This window comes from Vulpes vulpes, chromosome 8 (assembly GCF_048418805.1).
Source record: "Vulpes vulpes isolate BD-2025 chromosome 8, VulVul3, whole genome shotgun sequence".
NCBI lineage: Eukaryota > Metazoa > Chordata > Mammalia > Carnivora > Canidae > Vulpes > Vulpes vulpes.
Window position 1 is genome coordinate 32,605,107 of NC_132787.1, and position 22,631 is coordinate 32,627,737.

General features: G+C 43.6%; 1 long non-coding RNA gene across 1 annotated transcript; it reads left to right on the top strand.

The window, feature by feature from the left end:
* The first annotated feature begins 15,040 nt into the window (after nucleotides 1–15,040).
* Nucleotides 15,041–22,330, top strand: LOC140599908 (uncharacterized). The gene is made up of 3 exons (XR_012002957.1): nucleotides 15,041–15,118; nucleotides 16,075–16,173; nucleotides 18,155–22,330. It is a non-coding gene; the product is annotated as an uncharacterized lncRNA (long non-coding RNA).
* Nucleotides 22,331–22,631: the final 301 nt, after the last annotated feature.

Sequence of the window (22,631 nt, forward strand, 5' to 3'; positions counted from 1 at the left end):
AGAGTGGCAAGAGCCTCAGCCAGCCCTGGGGCTGGCACACCCCTTCCCCCTCCCCTTGGGCTCTTCTCCCCCTTTCCCCCCACTCCCATGCCTCCATCTTAGGTGCCCAGTAGTTGCATCAAATCTCAAGAAGCAACTCCAGCTCTGAAAAGAGCAGTGGGAGGAATTGAGAGAAATAGGGCAGAGAAATGAAAATGCAATGTTGAAAAATTCATGCTAAAGGAAGCACGTGCTCCCTCTCCTCCTCTGCATGCCATCTGATAAAATTCTGGCAAAGGCCTTGCTTTCCAGGCACATGCAGAGACCATGAGAGGCTGGGCCAAGTCTCCCCGAGGTGCGGGAGAAATCACCGGTGGGCGGTGCGCGTCCACGTGCGTGCGGCAGGGGAGCCCACTGCGCCTCTGCGGGCCTGGGCTGGAGGCAGCGCGGGGGCGGGGGGGGGGGGGGGCGCGAGGACAGGGGTGGCAAGCGCGTCCTCCCCGCTGCACCCGGAGCTGCTGCTGCAACACCAGCTCCCTCCTCTCCGATGAAGGAATCCGAAAGACTGACAGCCACGACCCCGGGGCCAGGGCGGGTGCTGGCCCCGCTCCGGGAGCGGGATTGGGCCCGTTTGCTCGGAGCCTGGGGCAAGACAGTGGAGGCGGCCGGCTCCGGTTGCCTGAAAGAGCCCGATCTGGCTCCCAGCCCCGTGTGTCGCTCCCGCTCCCCTCCGACAGCGCCGCAGAGCCGCGGCCTGATGAATGCGGAGCGCGGGCACACGCCGGGGCCGGCTCGCGATTCCCCGCAAGCGGCCCGGGCGCCCCTGCGGAGACGCGGCTCCGGCTGCTCGGCTGCGACCCCTGGCGGCCAGCGGAGAAACTCTCCGCAGAGCTTCCCAAGCGAAGGGGCCGCGGGACAGACAGAAAGCAAAAGGGAGGATTTTAAAAGAAACTGGGGTAAGAAATATGCACCCCCAGATGGTGCAGGGCCAGGGGGCGGAGAATGCAAGGAAAGCCAAATTTGCTTACTTATAATCTAAACAAGAAGGAAGGGAACAATCTGTCAGAGATGGTGGGGGCTGTTGGAGGGGAATGGGAGGGGAGAAGGTGGAAATGTGAAAATCTGTTTATGGTTGGAACGGAATCTGTTTAATATGATGCTTACACAAAATAAGACTTATAAGTTTTTCCCTGCTTTGAACTCTGCTTCCTTCATCTTCATTATAACTAGCAATGGGCTCTGATCCGATTTCCTCTTTCATGCTCCCAAACCAGCTGCATTTTAGAAGAGGCATCTATCTATTCAGGGAAATGAAACATGCTTGGGCTTCTTCCAGTGCCTTCAGTGAGCCTGAGTCACAAGAGCCAATATAAGACAGGAGTGAAGAGCCTGGACACTTGAGGCACAGTGTAAATCCAATGTATGTGTGCCGCTCACTAACTGTGTGACCTTGAGCACTTTGCTCAACCTCTCTGAATCTCTATTTTTTCTTGTCTAGGAAACAGAGTATATGAAAAATGCACCTCCAGGATTGTGGTGACAAAGATGCAGTAGCATCTGAGGCGTTCTTGCCCTAACCTCTCTCTCCAGGAGAGAGAAGCTGTCCGATGCTATTTGCATTCCCTTCCCTAGCAGGACTCCTTTGGGACATGACTGTGATACATACGGTTTGAGAACAGGCCATGTGCCTGTGAGCAACACAGGAATGAATCCTCCCTCATTTTCCCTGACTCCTTCCCTTTCTTTCTCATCAGTTCACACAGCCCCTGCCTGAACAGAATGATGTGTTTGGTGTGCAAGAAGCTTCTTGGCATGGAGCTGATCCTAGCTTGGGATGGAGCCTGAGGCTTTCAGTTGGTTCTTAAAGGCTATGGATCAATGTCCTTCTTCTCCATGGTGTTAGCATTGCAAGCATGCAATGGTTTGGTGTGCAATGTTCTCTGCTAGGGGCTGGCGTGATGAAAAGTTTCTCTAGGGGCTCCAGCCTGCAGGAGCACAGTCTAGTTGGAAAGACGTGCTGTACACAGAGAAAAAACTAAATAATAACTTACGATGATAAAATAACATCTGTGAAGGGTCAAATGAGGAGCCCGCTAGCACTATAGGAAATCAGAGAATGAAAACTGACTCAGGGGTGCCTGGGTGGTTCAGTCGGTTAAGCATCTGCTTTTGGCTTAGGTCATGATCTCCAGGTCCTGGGATCAAGTCCCACGTTAGGCTCCCTGCTCAGCAGGGAGCCTGCTTCTCCCTGTTCCTCTGCCTGCCACTCCCCCTGCTTGTGCGCTGGCTCCCTCTCTCTCTCTCTCTCTCTCTCTCTTTCTCTCTCTCTCTTAAATAAAATAAAATAAAATAATAAAATAAAACTGACTCAGATCAAATTTGAGAGCCCATGTACTACAGAAAGTGTCCTGGTACTTTGATGAGGTAGGCAAGCTCTTCTCTGGAATTCAGGTTATATCACTAGAAGGGTGCATCACAGGGCATGCTATCCACAGTGAGGAAGAACATGTGGGGAAAATCCAACTTCTCAAAGTCTCCTGAAGATGCCAGCCACCTCTAGCTTCAGGACATTGGGGGCTTATCTCAGGGAATGACTCTCAAAGACTCCACCTCTCAGAGTATGACTGCTCCATGCCCATCTTCCAGAGGACAAAACTGAGTTGCAAATAAATCCCTACGCATGAGCTAGAGGAAAGAAGATAGGTACAGAGTTACTCTTGATTCCTTATCTGTTCATTCATCAGTCCACTCACATAACATCCATCCTTCCATGTATCCATTCAGTCCTCCATGCACATGCTAAATATTATATTTGGAAACTTTTAAAGATTTTATTTATTTAGTAATGAGTGACATAGAGAGAGAGGCAGAGACCCAGGCAGAGAGAGAAGCAGGCTCCATGCAGGGAGCTGGATGCAGGACTTGATCTCAGGACCCTGGGATCATGACCTGAGCCAAAGGCAGATGCTCGGTCACTGAGCCACCCAGAGGCCCCATTTAGCAATTGTTGTATGCCCAGCACTGGTCCTGTGCTGTGAGTACCAAATTATGATGCTTTTCCTTTCCCTCTACCCTGATCAAGATCCTATATCACCCTACTCAATTTTAAAGAGTCTCCCCTTTTTGTCCCACCGCATGTGGGGACCAGATGTACTGTGCGATTCACGTGGCTCATTCTATTGCAGTAACAGGGCCCTGACAAACACGGATCCCACCACTCTGGTCAGCAAACTGTCATATTGAATCTAACAGCTGAGATTTTACACATCTACCCACTACTTCCTGAAGGTACAGGAAGAATAGGACTCGCAGTACTGGCCTCTTTCGGATCAGAGAGAAATACATCAAGCCGTCGCCTCACCCTGTATCTCTGATGACTGACTCACGAGCTGGTTCTAGCCTCTCCCTCGCGATTGCCCGCCTCCCTGGGTGTTCACCTAAAACCATCCCGGGAGCCTTTCCCCCTGGCTGGCTGCCTCTCTCACTCCCACCCTCTGCCCTCATGGGACTTGTGACAATCCGTGCTCTTTAAAAAATTTGCTGGAGTGTATTTGTGTGCTTTAGTGGTGGCGGAATGCTGTATAATTATCTCCCAATTCATCAGGCTCCTTAACAGGCAAATGCCTTTTTTTCCAATAAGTTTTTCTGGCTGAGGCACCCATAGGCCTTGTTGCTACGGAAACCAGAACGTTTCTTTCTCTATTTTAATGGTGTGTTGAAAGCTCTGCGTGTATGTGCGCGCACACATATGGTAGCTGCTCGCTTTTACAGCTCTTTCTTCCCTTCCTACCTCTGCGGACCTGTCTGGCATTTTCTCCCCACATCGCATGTTCCAGAACGTTCCCCCCTCCTCCAGAGCCCCTGCTCGTCCCCTTCCTGCCTTTCACTGTGCCCCCACCTCCCCCTACCCTTCCATCTGGTGTGCTCAGCTGTTTAAAAAGAAATACCAGTTGACTCGCATGAAATCTAAGAGGGAGTGGGAAATAAAGGGTAATTGTGGAAACAAAGCTTTGCAAAAGGCTTTGACCAGCCAGGTGTTTCCTGCTGGAAGACTCATGGCTTTGCTTGGCCATCTTCCTAGAACGCAGGGCTTCTTCAGAGAAGGAGGACAGGGGATGGAGAGAGCACAGCTCGGTGCAGGAGTGCAGGGACACCACAGCCCAGCAGCACCATCTGCTGCTGCTGCTCCTGGGCACAGACAGACATGCCTCCACCCAAGTCACTGGGTTTGATTCAAGGACTGTTGGATGAGGGGAGGGCTCCATTGAAATTTGTTTCTTTATTCATCTCTTCAACAAGCGTTTACTCAACACTTAGTATATGCCTGGCACTGTTCTGGGCACTGCGGATATGTCGATGGCCCCTGTCCTCAAGAAGCAAGACTTGCTCACCGATAACTGTTAAGACAACATGGGAAGGGATGACAGGCAATGTCATAACTCGGGCTTGGGCTCTGAAGTCAAACCTAAGTCTGAGCTCCAGGCCAGCATTTCTTAGCTGTATCCTGGGGTAAGTGACTAGCCTCGTTAGGGCTCCATTTCCTTAGCTCTAAGAGTAACATCATAACAAAATTATTTCTGATTAAATAAAATAATAAATATTTATTAGCACAGTGCCCTGCCCTGCCCACAGTCCACACTCAGTAAATATTCATTGCCATTGTTGTCTTTATTATTACCCCTGCTAGGGTTATAAGAGGATCATGATCACAAGCAAGGTGGCCCCCAAGGGAGGCAAGATGTCACAGAAGAGAAGTTGGACTGTACATTTTCTAGGTGAGAAAGGCAGGAAGAACATTCTAGTCAGAGGGATTAGTGCATGCAAAGGCATGAAGCGTGAACAGGGACATGCTTCTATACGGCTACAATGTCAGAGACATGTATCTGCAGACAGGGACACCATAGGACTGGCCTAGGCTATGAGGACACCGATCACTACCACAAGGGGATTAAACCTTTAATCAATCCCCTTAATGGACTAAGTAGAAGTTCTTAGGCTTAAGAGAGGCACAAGCAGTTAAACTGTTCAGAGAAGAGTTTTTCCTGGTGATATACAAAATCCCAAAATTAGAGAGCTCTCGAACCTTCCCTTGCTTTAAGAGTAATTGATACCAGCTGATTCCAGCCAGCTCCACACATCAGTTGATCCCTTGCTCTGCTCTGGCACATGCTTCCAGCATATTCCAGGCCACACATACCTGGGCATCAGGATATAAGATGCAGCACACCCATCTACGTAACCTAGGCATTGATGCTATGTGGGAGGAGGGGTGATGAGATGACCCCTGAGGTCTCTTCTAGCTCTTGATGGCATGCCTCTAATTTAAAGGAGTGGTTGGTTGGTGCTAGAGGTAGAGCAGTTGGCAAGGGAAGAAGTGATTGTGTGTGTAGAGGGTAGTGTGCTGGCTGGAGAGGCAGAGAAATGATAGGGCAAGATGTACACTGTACCAGGTGTGGCTTAGTGATGGAGCTGGGATGGAGGGGAAAAAGAACAGCCAGTGATAACTCGGAGACCACTTCTCTTATTCTTGAAGGTTGGGAGAAAGAGCAAATCAAGAGTAAAATTGGATGCACTGGGTTTGGCCTTATTACAAAGGAAACAGCAGAACTGTGAGATATGCTTGGGGGTCACGTGGCACATCCACCCTCTCCTCTCAACACTGAGCAAGCATTGTCGAACTCTGCAATCTAAAATTATGCCAAATTGTCTTTTATCTTTGGTTTAAAATAAGACAATCATATCTCTGAAAATAAGTGTCAGCCTTGATTTCTAGTATCCCCTAGCCAAAGGTAATAAGGGGGTGAACGAAACTCATGTGACACAGAGCCCCATGTCCTGTCCACTCCACAACTACTTGCCTGTACAGAGGTCTGTAGGGGTTACAGTGAATTTTTTATATTTTGGGATGTGTTTTCTCCTAAGAACTCATAAGGAAGGGAGATTTTTTTTCAATTGATCAATTTGTATTCTTCATTCTTTTAAACCTTTAGAATGGATTTCTTCTATAATTAGAAAAAAAAGATATGTACACACACTTTTTAAAATGGGTTTGATGAATCTTCAAAAGATGCATAAGTAAGATATTTTTTAATGTAGGGAAAGTTTAGGAGGAAATGGGGAGAAACACAGGCTCTACTATGTGCATGGCAGTAGGCGAAGCTCTCCATTTGTATTATCCTGTTTGGGCCACACAACAACTATTGAGATAAATATTCTTGTACCCTTTTAAACACTAAGAAATTGAAACTAAAGTCAGTTGGAAAATTTGCTAGAAGTCATACATCTAATCAGTGGTAGACTGAGTAGGCACACCCATGTTTGCAGGACTTCAAAGCCTCCAGCAGGTGCACCATTTACACTAAAAATAGAAGAGGGATAAAATAGTTCATTGATCAATAACAAGGTTGACCTCTAACACAAATTCACAGAAGTTAACACTTTTATCTCCTGGGTTCCACTCCTCAGAATCTGATTGGTCACTGGGTCAATTTATCATGTTCCCGCCTCCTCCAAATTTCTTCAGGCACCAAAATTACTTCTCCCTCTTCATCTGACTCATTTGAACTCCAGTTATGTCCACTTTGAGCTCTGAATCCCAGTTCTTAAAAAGTAAGTAACCTAGTTTAACTGATGCAGGAGTGTGAGAATCTGTTGGCTGTATTCTTACTTCCCTAGCCATGTTTGTGTCATGAAACCTGATAGAACCAAATGACTGTCTCATAGACAAAGTCAAAGACAGTGACAGAAAACAAAATGATGAATTTCAGGTTGAGGAAAGGGAGATATTTGGGGCCCAGTGAGGTTTTTTTTTTTTTAACAACTTTATTGACCTATGATTGACATATGTTAAGCCACCTCTACTTAAAGCATGCAATTAGATAGGTTTGGGCATATGTAGAAACTTGTGAACCATCATCATGCCCAAGATAATAAACTTCTTTGTCCTACCCAGAAGGTTCCTCCTGTAGGACAGGTGAGTCGTTGATTCCCTTAAATTGGATCAGTTCCTACACAAGGTGGCTTTGTGGGTAAAAGCGGCTCTTGTAAGCATAATAGAGCTCAATGAAATTTTTGTGAGCTAAATGTAGCATTACAAACAAGAGTTTATGAAGCCTGTTCACAATGCTGGAAATAATTCTGGAGGGGGGGGCGGGTTGGAGGAAGGCTGCACACCTATTTGCAAATAAAAATGAGGGAGATAATCTCCAGAAAATATACAATGCTCCTGATAGCATATTCTATACAAGTCCTGGTTCAGAAAATACATTTGTACTTAACATGGGTTAATTATACATTGGAAAATTCTAGCAGAGGTGAGTCCACTGCCTAGGTCCCATGGGCACCAGCAGATGTCAAGCTCAGATCCAGTGGGACCAGAAGGCCAGAGCTGAGGAGGCCTCTCTATTTCAGACAACTGTACAAATAGCCAAAATTTGGGATTTGGGAAAATTAAAGTCAAGACTGTCAGTCCCTTTAGGAGAGAAAGCATGATCATTTATTTTGGTATTTTAATAACCTACATTTCCTAGCACAGGCCTGTAAATGTTTGTTGGAAAGAAATGCTGAACCATTAATTGGATATCTATTCAAAATGAAATACTCTCTGGTTTCACAAACAAATGGAAGTTCCCAGTGTGGCTTACTCACAGAAATCCCACCATTCCAGAGGTGAGGTGGCAAAGAAACCACCTGGGACAAAGGTTCTCACTAGGATCTCTTGGTATTCTGTGGGCTTCACACACTGAGCGTCTACAGCATACCTGACACTGTGCAAGGTTATGCATCAATGGGGGAGAGAGCCAAGCACACAAGCAGATTGGCAGGGGTGATGCAAGAGGAAGAACACAATACATGCAAGTGAGGTATCTAATATATCTCAGGGAGTCAAAGAGGACCTCCTAGAGGCTCTGGCCTCCAAGCCCCCTACCTGAAAGAGTGCTCTTTGCAACCTGGTTGTTATGTATCTTGTGTAATACCAAACTACCATTTAGCTTCCTTATCTATAATAATAGATTCACTTCAGAAATGAATAACTGATCTTGGAAAAACCAATCTTATTCTGGAGTAAAGTCACACATTAAATATATGCTTGGTGAATAATGACGTGGGACATGGGCCTGTGAGCCACTGTAGTGCCTCAAGATGGATGGGGAGTGTAAAGGTTTCTCGGTAAAATATTTCTGTGTCAAGTTCTGGTGTTTATCAGAGCACTAACATCTGTCTTAAAATATATTCAGAAAATGCTTTGTGGAGAAGAAGAAAAGACAGAATGGAGAAAGTAGGATGATAACAAGGGAGAGAGAATAAAGAATAAAAATAGTGGGTAGAGCACAGAGAGAAGGAAAGTTTGAGGGAGAAGAAAGTAGATTGGAGGGTAAAGATGAGAGGAAGAGGCTGGAAAATGCTGAAAACCAGAGCATAGAAATGCCAGTGGACTAGTAAAGAGATAATGAATGTAAAAGGAATGAGCTCCATTGATGAACACACACTGGGGGGAAAAAACAAGACAAAGGACAAAGGAGTTGAGGGTGTAGGCATGCAGAGGATGGAGAAATGGGTGCCCAAGCAGCCTAGCCCTTTGCATTGCTCAGGGGACAAATGTACTGCCTCTAAATGGAAACATGAAGCTTGGAAGGCAAGAAGGCACTCGCAGATTTAGGTAATGTCAGTGCCATCCAGAGCCAGTGCCTCCTTCCCATTTGAATATCTCTGATGGTGAACTGAAGGCAACCACTTATGGCCCAAGACCCTCCTCCATGAGCCATACTTCTAAGGACATCCTTCTCCAACCTTCACCAATTCCCAGCATGTCCCCTGATATTTAAGACAGATGGCCAAAAAAGGACAGGGACTTCCAGAAGTCTTCAGGGGCTTGCCACTTGACACTACAGTGACCTCTCTGCTTCAGCAGATTTTGTTCCACACATTCAAGCCTTTGAAACAAGCACCTAATGGGGATTTTTTTTCAAGTGTCCTCATGAGAGAAGGACTGCCTAACTTTATCATAAAATATCTTCTAGCTACTTAAATCTTAAAATAGCAAATGTTCCCCCTTAGGAATCTGTTTAACTTCTTTTCATTTAATATTTCCTATTTTCTGTTAGAAGATGTGAAAGGCATTCCCTGAATTATGGTGGGGGTTTTTTTAGAATGCTTGTGCTGATGCAGAATCATGCTTGTCACAGAAGACTTGGTATCCCTAAGTCATCAGTATAGACAAGAAACTTATAGCAAGAGGTGAATGATATGACTGTGTTTGAACAGGGAGCTAATATGACCATGGCAATGAAATGGAGGACATTAATAGAATTAACCAAATTTATCAGTTATTATGAGGTCATTGTTGATCAAATCCCAGAGTCTCATGGGAAAATTCAAGTGCTCCAGTCCTGCTCACTCCGCCTCCAGGGAAGATGGTAAACATCAAAAATAATATTACATTCTCAAGATCACATCAATCTGGTCATTCCGTCAAAAGATGGAGCTTTCCTTAGAGCAAAGGGTATACCATTTCACCCCCGGTTCATCCCTTTGGTTCTATCCCTTCCTAAAAGTGACTAAAGCAATACCCAGAGCTGCCTTCTCTCTAGAACTGCCTAGCCTTTGAAAAACCAGATGACATATAGGAGACCTCAGAGACAGGGAAAAACCCCTATTGAAGACGACCCAGAATAACTTGAGTAATCAGAGATAGGACAGGCCAGAGCCAGGTTGACCTCTCCCATAAGCCCTTAAGAGATTGCTGTTCTTTCTGGTGCCTTAACAGTCTCTTGGGAAATATTTTCTCAAGGCAGGATGATGGTGACTTGTGGGGTAGTGGTATCTCAGGCTTCACCTATTGGATGGACTTCCTTTGTCTTAATACTGTTTGCTCAGCAAGAGTACATGAGAGACCAAGATCAAGCAAATCAGAATACAAACTTCCAAGTTCCCTTCAACTATAAAAATCTGTGAATGGGAAGGATGGACACTTAACCTCTTCCCTGGGTGTGAGGGAACAGAAGAGTAAAGAGCATTAACTTAGAAAAAACAAGGCATAAATTGAAGCCTAAATCTATCATAATTCCATGACAAAAGCTTATTTTTAATTGATAGTTTATTGAATGCCTTCTAGATACTTTTTAAATACTTTGAGAGTCTAAGTACTTTATATATATTACATCATTTAGTATTTACTAAAACTCTATAATAAAGATATACTCAATTTATAGGTGAGGAAACTAAGGCACAGGGAATTTTAATAGCCTGTCTAAGGTCTTAAATCCAGTAAGCAGCTGAGCTGGGTTGGCTTGACTTCTGAGCCCATCACTACCACACTGCCTCTCTTGGAGAATATCCATATTATATGATTGAGCCTGTCACTCAAGTCCCAAGGCATCTCCCCTACTGCCCTGGACAGCTGCACACACTTCTGATTCTCACTGGGGGAATTTCTCCTAGTCGGGTGCATGCTGGCTAGGCAAACGAGACATGATTGGAAATAATTGTGACATGATATGGTCTGGAATGAAAAGCAGCTGGTGCTTGAGTGCATGGAAGCCCTCTGGGGTCTGATTTCAAGGGAAGGAGACATGGCCATCTTAATGATTTCCAGCATGTTTTGGCAAGAGGAGTTAGACAGGAAGGGTGACAGCCATGGCTGATGTAGTTGGCAACAGCTAAAATTGAAAATTATCTCCTGCGTACACTTTTAAGTCATCATTCTCAACATGGCCAGACTGGAACTTAGGGCGGTCATATGGAAGGGACAGAAAGGGAGGGCCACAGAAGTCATCTCTTTGGGAGAGTTCTAAGTGGGATGAAGACAGACCCACAGCCTTTTAGACCTTGCATCAGTGAGTGGACTGGAGGGGAAAGGGACAATGGTATGGTGAAAGATCTTCTGGGAGGTCTTCAGACAGCCTGACCACAGTCCCAGTTCTACCCCTACTATGGTTCTGGACCATGGAGAAATCACTGACTCTCTTTGAGTCTTGAGTAGGAGTTAAGGCTCTTATAATTCTAAAATATTCAAATTTTACCCCAAGCCTATTAAGTATTCTGTGTAAAGGTATCTTCTCTATGGCAATTAAAAACAAAGATACCTCTTATAAGAAATGAAGCAATGCAGGTGTTCAGACCAAAGACAAGCATATATTGGTCTCTAGTTCGCTATCCTGAAGGCATAAAGGAATTTCTTTCTTTCTTTCTTCTTTCTTTCTTTTTTCTTTCTTTCTTTCTTTCTTTCTTTCTTTTTCTTTCTTTCTTCTTTCTTCCTTTCTCCTGCATATCGGTCAGCATGCCTTTGGCTGCAAGTAAGAAAATACCAATTTAACTGACTTAAACAATATGGAAATGTATTTCATAAGAAGAAGTCTTGAAGTAGCCCGGCTTCAGAGTTAGTCAATTCATCCTCAAAAACCCAGCTTCTTTCCATCTCTCCCCTCTGCCATCCTCTGGGGATAGCTTTATTCTCAGAAATAGGTTTTCCACAAGGTTACAATGGTGGCTGCTGTATTTCCAGGTGTCATTGTCAGACACATTGTCTCTCTTCTGTAGAAGAAAGAGTCAGAAAAAAAAAAGTCAGTCTTTTCCCACACATCACTTTTTTAAGAGGAAGAAAAAACAATTTCCAGAAGTCATTTCATATCTCATTGTCCAGAACTAGTTCATATGCCTAATCACAATCAATCACAGGCAAAGGGACTGGTACCACCATGACGGACTCTGACTATTCAGCATTAACAGAGAGATTTGGGGAGAGGCAGAAACCTGAACAAAATCTGAGCCCCAAAAGCAGAAAAGAGCTGGAGGTTGCAGTTGGTAATTGTGGTAAAGACAACTATTTGATATCCAGTACTCATTTCCCCTTCTTCTGTAACAGCATAAACCCTACTTTTTGACTGGGCAGTTTGCTACCCAGAATAAAGACTACATTTGTCAGCTTTCCATTTTCACCGCTGTGCATGGTCATGTCATTAAACTCTGGTCACTGGGATCCCTGGGTGGCGCAGCGGTTTGGCGCCTGCCTTTGGCCCAGGGCGCGATCCTGGAGACCCGGGATCGAATCCCACGTGGGGCTCCTGGTGCATGGAGCCTGCTTCTCCCTCTGCCTGTGTCTCTGCCTCTCTCTCTCTCACTGTGTGCCTATCATGAATGAATAAAATTTTAAAAAAAATTTAAAAAAAAAAATAAAATAAAATAAACTCTGGTCACTGAGGGATAAGCAGAAGGGCTGTATGGAACTTTTGAATCGTTGCTTAAATGGAGCTAACTCAGCTTGGAGACCTGCCAGCTATATTCTGCTTTCCTCCTTCTTCCAGCCTGCAGCCCAAATATGATGGCTGGAGCTCCATCAGCCATCTTGGCTCCTAAGTCCACCTAAAGGATGGAAACCACATCCTAGAATATAGTAAAGCAGAAAGACAAAAGGAGCAAAGGTGACTGGTGACTCCAGAGCCATCATATCTGCCTTCAACAATCTATCTCCATACGTATGTGAGAGAATAAATTTGTGTATGCTTAAGCCTTTATTTGTCTGGTCTGTTGCTTACCACCAGTACAATTCTTAACTGATACAGAAACCAGCAATGAATGCTACACTACAGGAGTTAAATTATGTAGGTTAACTGAATTTACTTTCTCAGTCTGGGAATGCATGAAAAAACATAAGCAGAGAGAAATTTTGGAATCAGACTGATCTGAGTGCAAATTCTGGCTTTATCACTTACACCTGTGTGACCACTGGTGTGTGATTTCACTTCTTTGAGCTTAATTCCATCATCTGTTAAAATGAAGCTTCTTATTCTTACTGATCATGAGAGTTAAATAAGAAAATGTTTCCAAAACACTTTGTGTTGTAATTGCATATAACAGATGCCCAGTAAGTGGTCCTCAATGTTTTAGAAGACAATCATACACTTATAAGGACTTAGAAATCACAAAACCCAAACTCTCATCTTTATAGAAGAAACTGAGCACCATAGAGGTGAAATCAGATTCCCAAAGGATCTTGTTGGAAGGCACAGTTATCATGTTATTCACAAAGGATACTTTCATCATTCTGTGCCCTGCATGGCATCTACATTGCCCACAGCTCTGGCGCTCCAGGACTTCTCTTCTGGACATACTGCCCAGCCCCTGATGAAGGACAGATGCTCAGCCCTGAGCATCAGCCACCGAGATGGTGTTCTTTTCCTGCACTGATATCATCAGTCACATCATGTGGTACTACTTTAATTGCTGTCCTATTTTTGGAAAAATAGATGGCTAAACATAAGCCATTTTTTTCTTAGCATTTTTTTGGTTACTGAAGCAAAGTACTCAGTAAATAAGGACTGATTTGCATGACATTTTGCATGAATAGCGATGTTGAATGAACAAGGTAACAGACTTTGAACTTTTGTAGGCATTCTATTCAATTTTAAAATGATTTTTTTTGTTAATTCCCAGTAGATTTCCACTGACATTAAAATCAACCACAATTTTGGGAGGCCTCTGGTGGCTACAATGGGAAAATACAAAAGCAATTATTAGCCTGTATGCGTTTGTTTAGCTAGGTGAGGTATGCCTTTATTTATGCACATTTGGCGATGCAGATTTTCCAGGCATGGGGACCCTGGTTCTACTCTGAACCCCAGGTAGCATCAGAGTTTTAGGCATTATCAGGGTCTTGCTGGGAGCCAAAGAGGACTCATGCTGTGCTTTCCCAGGTCAGAACAGGTCAAAATAATGCCCACAGAAATTCAAAGGCAAGAAAACACTGGAAAGGAGAAATAACCACCAATCTTACATTCTAGAGGTAGCACTGTATTCCAATTTTGGCTTGTATACTAAATAGATAGCAAGTTTCCCCACTAAAATAACTAAATAAAAGACTTTTGGTGTCTTTTCCACCAAACACAATGAGAATGGCCCATCACACAAGAAACTTGCCCAGTGTGACTATTTGTTCACATAACTCACCCCAGTGTATAATTGTAGAGCATGGCAGTGATGAATGACTAGGAGAGAACAAATAAAATACAATAATAATTCTACTTTAGATTTAAATAGTGCTTTTCCTTCCCAGAAGTTTGAGGGTTTTCCTATATATTAGAAGGTAAGAGTGGGTATTATTATCCTCATTTGTGGATAAGGAAATGGAAATGTAAGCTGTTTGTCCAGAGACTTAGAATAAAGCCTATTCAAGATGAATAATAACCTTTGATATTATCTCTGCCATCTCTTCATTTTTCAGATGAAGAAACTGAAGTCAGGCTGGCAATGTGATTCTTCCAAGACTGTGTCATTAATGGCCAAATAACACACCTAACCCTTCATGGGGCCAGAAGCAACCATTAAGTCTCCTGACAAAGGAAATAAATACCAGTAAATACTTGTTCCACTTTCAAGTCCAGCTTTTCCAGGAACATAGCACCAAAACAGACTTCCCATCTAGCAGACCAAGGGCTGAGTCTCCCTGGAGGGGGTGGTGGGTGAGGGTGGGGGGAAGATTACTTCACAACAAGAGGAAGTGTCACAATAATAACTAGAAAGATCTCACAGGAGTAAACTTTCCCAACATTTACATACAGAAACTCCCTCTCCATATTGTGACAACATGCAAATTTCCTACCTAACTCTGTCTTTCCACCATTAGCATGGTCACTCACATCCCACAATAAGAAGATGAGATGCTGCCGAGTATGGAAAGAACCTCAGTGGGTTATCTGCCTTCAAGGTGTCACCCCTTTCCCAGGCTTTGATGCACCATGATATGTAGTCCAGACCCCCAGCCCATGGAAAGTCCCATCAGGTTCTGCATTCCCCTGAGGATGATGTTCTGGGCATGCCTGTGCAGCCCAAAGCTGCTATGGTTGGGCTTTACCCTGGGGCTCTTGGGCTACAAGAGGCCAGGGTAGCCACTGTCAAGGATGAGAGGTCCGAGACCACAGAAGAATGTGCAGTCTGCTACAAGAGAAAAAGGAGCTGTCACGGTGCCTTCTCTCTGGGGAGCTGTGTCAGAACCGTAGACAAAGGTTTGAGCAGAGGCTGCAGCCACACAGAGCCCGTGCTATCCTTGCCTCTCCTCCTCCTGTCAGATGACCTCACCATCTTCCTCCACATCCCCTGGCTGCTGAAGATTCTTGCTGCCCCGGGCCTCTGCCTGTGGTCTGTGGTAAGTTCTGTACACTCCTACTGTTAAGACAGGTGGAAAACACTTGACCTTCTCCCTAGTCCCATCATCCCTGCCCCACCACCCCCACCTCACAACCTCCTTATGTGGCCAAAGCCCATTTCCCTTGCTTACAAGAGAAAGGAGGGTTGCTCTTAAGATTACACACCAGGCCCTTTTCTCTCAGATATAAATGTTCCTCCCAAGGTCCTGCATTTCACATCAGGAATAGATCCTACTTAGCAGAAATGGAGATGATAGTTTCAATTCTAAATCACAGGATGTTCTAAGATACAAGGGCATGTATGACATCACCACTAATTCAGATATTACATAAATATTTACCACACAAAGCCACTATCCAGAGGAACAGAAGAGGGAGGATGAGGTACACCGAGTTACCTGAACTCCTTTCCCCTGTGAGCTGATACTCCGATTTTTTGCCTGTGCTCCCCATGTAAGCTTTCCCAAAAGGGTATTTTGTCACACTTCTTAGGACATGTAGCTCTTATGGGGTGTCCTTGACCTCTGAACTTCAGTGACATGTGCAACCATTGTGCATATTTCTGCCCCACCCCTGTCCCACCTCCTGGCTCCCACCCGGCAGCCAGCCACAGCAGCATTGGCATAAACATCCCAATGCTCAGTTCTGCATTTCTTAGCAGCTTTGCATGTAAGCGGACAGCTATCCAGACCTCTGGTTTTCCTTCCTCTCCCTCCTGCTGTCCACATTTGGGCCATTTCGCTGCTTATTAGCACTTCAGATGGAGGACATGAAGGAGTAAATGTGAAAATCTGATTACTCTATTTTGCTGTTTTCTGGAAGCAGTGGCGAAACATGGGTTGCAAAAGAAGGCAAAGCCATTAGCTACTGAAATCTGTAGATCTCAATTAACCTTATTTCCTCACAGATCACTGAGAATTGACAATAAAGTTATTTTCTCTTCAACTTTCTTCAGGAAAAAAAATATTTTATTTCTGATGCCAGCTTTATGGGCATGGACCAGGACCCATCAATAATCCATAGCTTCGGGTGAACTCCAAGAACCCAAAGCTTGGTGAGTGAGACCACAGACAGAAGACAACATGAAGGCTCCTGGGGTCATAGGGAAGTGTAGCCCAACTCACCCTCCCTTCACTCTGTACGCCCACATGTGCAGCCTCGATGGCATCGGCCTACTGGCTCCAGCCCACTCTTCCTACACAGACTTCACCCCTACCCCTGCACCCACTTAGACTGGCATCTCACTGCCCTGAACCTCATCTCACCCTCTCCTGCTTTCATCCTTGTCTGAAAGTCCTTTCCCAAATCCAAGTCTTTAAGGTCTGGCTCAAGTCCAAGAGCACCACAAAGACTTCAAGACAATGCCAGTCATCACTGCTTTGAACCCCTACCACAACCCCATCTTGTCATCCGGGCACGTACTGTGGGCAGATGCCATCGCCTGTACAAAGCTCAGATGGGTACCAAGGGTAAGGGTGGCCCAGCCAGCTGCAAACCCAGGCCCTGTCATTTCCTCAAGTTAAGTCTGCCTCTGTGTCCTTTTCTGCAAAATGAGCCTGGAAATAGAATCTACCTCCTAGATTTATTTTGAAACCTAAATGAGAGAAGACTTTAAAGCAGTTGGCACAGGGCCAGGCAGGAAGTAGGTTCTGGGTGCGTGGCACGTATGAGCATTGTTAGCAATGTCCCCACCACCCCAGTCACAGCATGATGCATGGTGGGCCACTATGTGGGACCTGCTCTGGGCCACCACAGATGTTATGGTCTGCCAGGAGAGTCCGAAGGTGGTGTGGCTTGTACCTCGGTGCCTAGGACTTCTAATCAACCCTCTCTTGGATGTTTGCTCAGATTTCTTTCTCCCCACAAGATGCAGACTCGTGTTCATGACTCAGGAGCCGCTTCCAGGCGGATTGCACAATTAGCACTCCGAGATCCACCACCACACTGTTACTGGTGAAGCTCAGAACCTGCTCCCTCTTCCCTCAGACTGACTTCCTCTCAGGAGGAGCCTCAATTCTCATGCAAGCAGGTTACCCAGAGACCTCGGAATTTTAGATATCCCCAGACCTGTCAATGTCTTTAGACTTGAGGTGGGCATCTCCTCCCACTTCAGTTACAATTAGAAATAAATTACACACCCTTCCAAACTGACAGTTCACAGCTCTGGAACCAGTAGAAAAACAACCACCTGCCACAGCTCAGACCTTCCTCCACACCTGCCCCCTCTACCTCTTGTTCGTCCAGCACGGGCTCCCTGCTGCTGCCCAGATTGCCCTGGGGGGCTACCACCCTTCCTTCCCTCCCAGGCCAGCTTCAGTAACAGCTCCACCTTCTGGAAGCAGACTCATCTGCATCTTCTCCTTGGGGTGGGGGGCAGGAGGCGGCCCAGGGTGACTGGCCCTTACCTCCCGCTAACACTGCATTAACAGGACAGCTCCGCTGCAGTTCTGCAGTAAATATTATCCTTTGAAAAAGTGAGGAGACACACACTGTAAGAGAAGAATGAAGGGCCAAATGTAAACAAGACCTATAAATTAGGGAAAATAAATTCAGTTTTAGACAGTCTTTTACCTTAAAAATGTGAAGTGTTAAAGTGATGACTGCACATTTACATTTCTTTTTTCTTTTTTTTTTTCTTTTAAGCAACCTTTCATGGGAAAGTGTCAGCTTTAAAATTTGGTATAATGGCCTATCTCTTTGGCTTGGTATAAACATAATTATTGGTCTAGAGACCCTTTCTGAGTAAGAGACAAAAAGACATAAACCCCTCTAGTGAAGTCTAGAGGTAGGTTTGGGCTGCTTCTTTGCTAATAGAGGACCTTGTGGTAGAAAAAATAACCTATGGGGTGCCTAGGTGGCACAGTTAAGCATCTGACTCTTGGTTTAGACTCAGGTCATGATCTTGGGGCTCATGGTATAGAGCCCCAGCTCAGACTCCATGCTCAGCTTGGAGTCTGCTTCAGATTGTCTTTCCCTCTGCCCCCCGCCCCTCTCTCTCTCTCTCTCTCTCTCTCTCTCTCCCTCTCTCTCTCTAGAGTAGATAAATAAAACTGGAAGGAAGGAAGGAAGGAAGGAAGGAAGGAAGGAAGGAAGGAAGGAAGGAAGGAAAAGAAAGAAGAGGAAAGAAAGAAAGAAAGAGAAGAAAGAAAGAAAGAAAGAAAGAAGAGAAAGAAGAGAAAGAAAGAGAAAAAAGAAAGAAGAAAGAGAAAAGGAAAGAATGAACATCTTATGGACAATGGATCTCAATTCTCACTAGATCTCAGGGGAAAACTACAGAATGATATCCTAGCTAACCTAATTGTAAGCCTACTATTCCTATATAAGAGGAAATCACCTTAAAGGAAGGGAATTCTGTCTTTTGGAAAGGGAGGTTTCTTTTTTTGTTTTTTTTTTTAACATTAAATTCAGTTAGCCAACATATAGTACATCATTTGTTTCAGATGTAGAGTTCAGTAATTCATCATTTGCATATTACAGTGTTCATCACATCACACGCCCTCCTTAATGTGCATCATCCAATTACCCCATCCCCCACCCACCTCCCCTCCAGCAGCCCTCAGTTTGTTCCCTATAGTTAAGAGTCTCTCATTGTTTGTCTCCCTCTCTGGATGTCTTCCTATTCAGTTTTCCCTCCCTTCAGAGGGAAGGATCCTTTGCACTGTTTCTTATATTCCACATATGAGTGAAACCATATAATTGTCTTTCTCTGATTGACTTATTTCACTCAGCATAATACACTCTAGTTCCATCCACATAAATGTAAATGGTAAATATTCATCCTTTCTGATGGCTGAGTAGTATTCCTCTCTCTCTCTCTCACACACACACATATGTGTGTGTGTATACATATACACACACATATAGATACATACACCTTCTTTAGCCATTCATCTGTCGATGGATATCTCAGCTCTTTCCATAGTTTGGCTATTGTGGGCACTGCTGCTGTAAACATTGGGGTGCACGTGCCCTTTTGGATCATTACATTTGTATCTTTGGAGTATATACTTAGTAGTGCAATTGCTGGGTGGTAGGGTAGCTCTATTTCTACTTTGTGAGGAACCTCACAAAGTAGATATACCAGCTTGAATTCCCATCAACAGTGTAAGAGACTTCCCCTTTCTCCACATCCTCACCTACATTTGTTGTTTCCTGACTTGTCAATTTTAGCCATTCTACAGGTGTGAGGTGGTTATCTCATTATGGTTTTGATTTGCATTTCCCTGATGCCAAGAGATATGGAGCATTTTTTCATATGTCTGTTGGCCATGTGTACGTCTTCTTTGGAGAAATATTTGTTCATGTCTTCTGCCCATTTCTTGACTGGATTATTTATTTTTTGGGTGTTGAGATTGCTAAGTTCTTTATAGATCTTGGATACTAGCCCTTTATCTCATATGTCATTTGCAAATATCTTGTCCCATTAATGCAGGTTGTCTTTTAGTTTTGTTGACTGTTTCCTTTGCTGTGCAGAAGCTTTTCATATTGATGAAGTCCCAACAGTTCATTTTTGGTTTTGTTTCCCTTGTCTTTGGAAATGTGTTTAGCAAGAAGTGGCTGCAGCCAAGGCTGAAGAGATTGTTGCCTGTGTTCTCCTCTAGGATTTTGATGGAGTCCTGTCTCACATTTAGGTTGTTCATCCATTTTGAGTTTATCTTTGTGTGTGGTGTAAGAGAATGGTCCAGTTTCATTTTTCTGCATGTGGCTGTCCAATTTTCCCAATACCATTTGTTGGAGAAACTGTCCTTTTTCCATTGGACAGTCTTACCTTCCTTGTGGAAGATTAGTTGCCCATAAAGTTGAGGGTCCATTTCTGAGTTCTCTATTCTGTTCCATTGATCTATGTGCCTGTTTTTGTACCATGCTGTTTTGATGATTACAGCTTTGTAATATAGCTTGAAGTCCAAAATTGTGATGCCACGAGCTTTGGTTTTCTTTTTCAACATTACTTTAGCTATTCAGGGTCTAGAATAGCTAGAGGAATTTTAGGATTATTTATTCCAGCTCTGTGAAAAATGTCAGTGATATTTGGGTAGGGATTGCATTGAATGTGTAGATTGCTCTAGGTAGCATAGACATTTTCACAATATTTATTCTTCCAATCCATGAGCATGGAATGTTTTTCCATTTCTTTGTGTCTTCCTCAATTTCTTTCATAAGTGTTCTGTAGTTTTTAGAGTCTCTTTGGTTATGTTTACTCCTAAGTATCTCATAGTTTTGGTGCAATTGTAAATGGGATCATTTCCTTAATTTCCTTAATTTCTCTTTCTTCTGTCTCATTATTAGTGTATACAAATGAAACTGATTTTTGTACATTGATTTTTGTATCCTGCCACTTTGCTGAATTCCTGTATGAGTTCTAGCAATTTTGGGGTAGAGTCTTTCAGGTTCTCCATATATGGTATCATGCCGTCTGTGAAGAGTGAGAGTTTGACTTCTTTGCCAACTTGAATGTTTTTTATTTCTTTTTGTTGTCTGCTGAGGCTAGGACTTCTAGTACTATGTTGAACAGCAGTGGTAAGAGTGAGCATCCCTGTCATGCTGAACTTCGGAGAAAAGCTCTAAGTTTTTCCCTATTGAGATGATATTCACTGCGGGGTTTTCATAAATGGCTTTTATGATATTGAGGTATGTCCCTCTATCCCCTACGCTGTGGAGAGTTTTAATTTTAAAAAATGTTGTATTTTGTCAATTGCTTTTTCTGCATCAATTGACAGAATCATATGGTTCTTGTCCTTTCTTTTATTAATGTGATCTATCACATTGATTGATTTGTGAATGTTGAACCTCTCTTGCAACCCAGAAATAAATTCCACTTGATCATGGTGAATAATCCTTTTAATGTACTGTTGGATCCTATTGGCTAGTGTCTTGGTGGGAATTTTTGCATCCATGTTCATCAGGGATATTGGTCTGTAATTCTCCTTTTTGGTGGGATCTTTGTCTGGTTTTGGGATCAAGGTAATGCTGGCCTCATAGAATGGGTTTGGAAGTTTTCCTTCTATTATATTTTTCTGAAACAGCTTCAGAAGAATAGGTGTTACTTCTTTAAATGTTCAGTGGAATTCCCCTGTGAAGCCATCCGGCCCTTGGACTCTTGTTTGTTGGGAGATTTTTGATTACTGCTTCAATTTTGGAAAGGAGGATTTCTAATTGCAGTTTTCTTGTTAGTGATGTTGAATTTATTATTTGTGAGTCCTACTTTGTATTTAAGCAATTATATTATTGGTGATTTTAAGTCATCAAAATAAATAATAGCAACTAACAGATTACTGAACACTTACTAAAACATATTATTATAAAATCCATATATAAGTTAGCTTGTTTAATTCTTACAACAATTCAACATGGTAGTACTATCATTAGCCCCATTTTGGAAACTGGGAGACAAACAGAATTAATTACCCAAAGTCATACACACCCAGGATTTGAACCCAGCAGTTCAGCTCCAGAGCTATGAGTTTAAGCATTACTACATTCTGCCTTTTAGTAGATCAGCAGCTCCAAAGTCACCACCAGGGAACTTTCCAGAAAAAAATTTTAAAAAGCAGTCATTTTAACTCCATAGCTCTTCCTCAACCTCTACTTTTTTATTCACTCATCCATGTATCCATCTGGAATCTTTATCCTAATCCTAAACATATTAGTTAAGAAATAAAAATATAGAGAAACAGAGACAGAGTGCTAGAGATGAGAGAAAGAGACAGAAAGACAGAGAGAGAGGGAATGTGAGGCAAGAAGCAGAAGACAGACAGCAGATGAGGAGATGTTGACCCAAGGGTTTTTTTTTAAGATTTATTTATTTATTTTAGTAAGGAGGGGCAGGGGGAAGAGAGAGAGAACAAAGAACAAAATGGTACACACAGCCATCATCTCTGTTTTTTCATATGGAACAATCTCTTACACAATCTACATTCTCCCTTTTGGTCAAAAAATGAAAGAAGACAGAAAGGAAGCCTAGAACATCAAGAGACAGCAAAACTATCTTTAGAACTCATTAACATGGGGATGCCTGGGTGGCTCAGTGGTTGAGTGGGACACCTTTGGCTCAGGGTGTGATCCCAGGCTCCTGGGATCAAGTCCTGCATCGGGCTCCCTGCTTCTCCCTCTGCCTATGTCTCTGCCTCTGTGTGTGTGTGTGTGTGTGTGTGTGTGTGTGTGTGTGTGTGTGTGTCTCATGGATAAATGAATAAAATCTTTTTAAAAAGTCATTAACATGTTCTTAGTTTCACCAGTTAATGCACCATATATTAGATATTACTTCAAACCTAGATAAGGAAGAGAGAAGGAGGATCAATTTTTACTAAGTACATACTATATGCCAGGCACTTAATTTTTCTAACATTGTGTTGTAGGCATTATTATTGTTGTTCTTATATGATTGATTTAAAAAAATACAACTTTTTGGAACTATACAAATCATGGCCAAGTTTTGACAATTAGCAAAGGACTGTCCACATGAGTTAGAGGCAAATTATCTGAAGCTCTAAACCTGGTTCTTCCCTCTGCTTC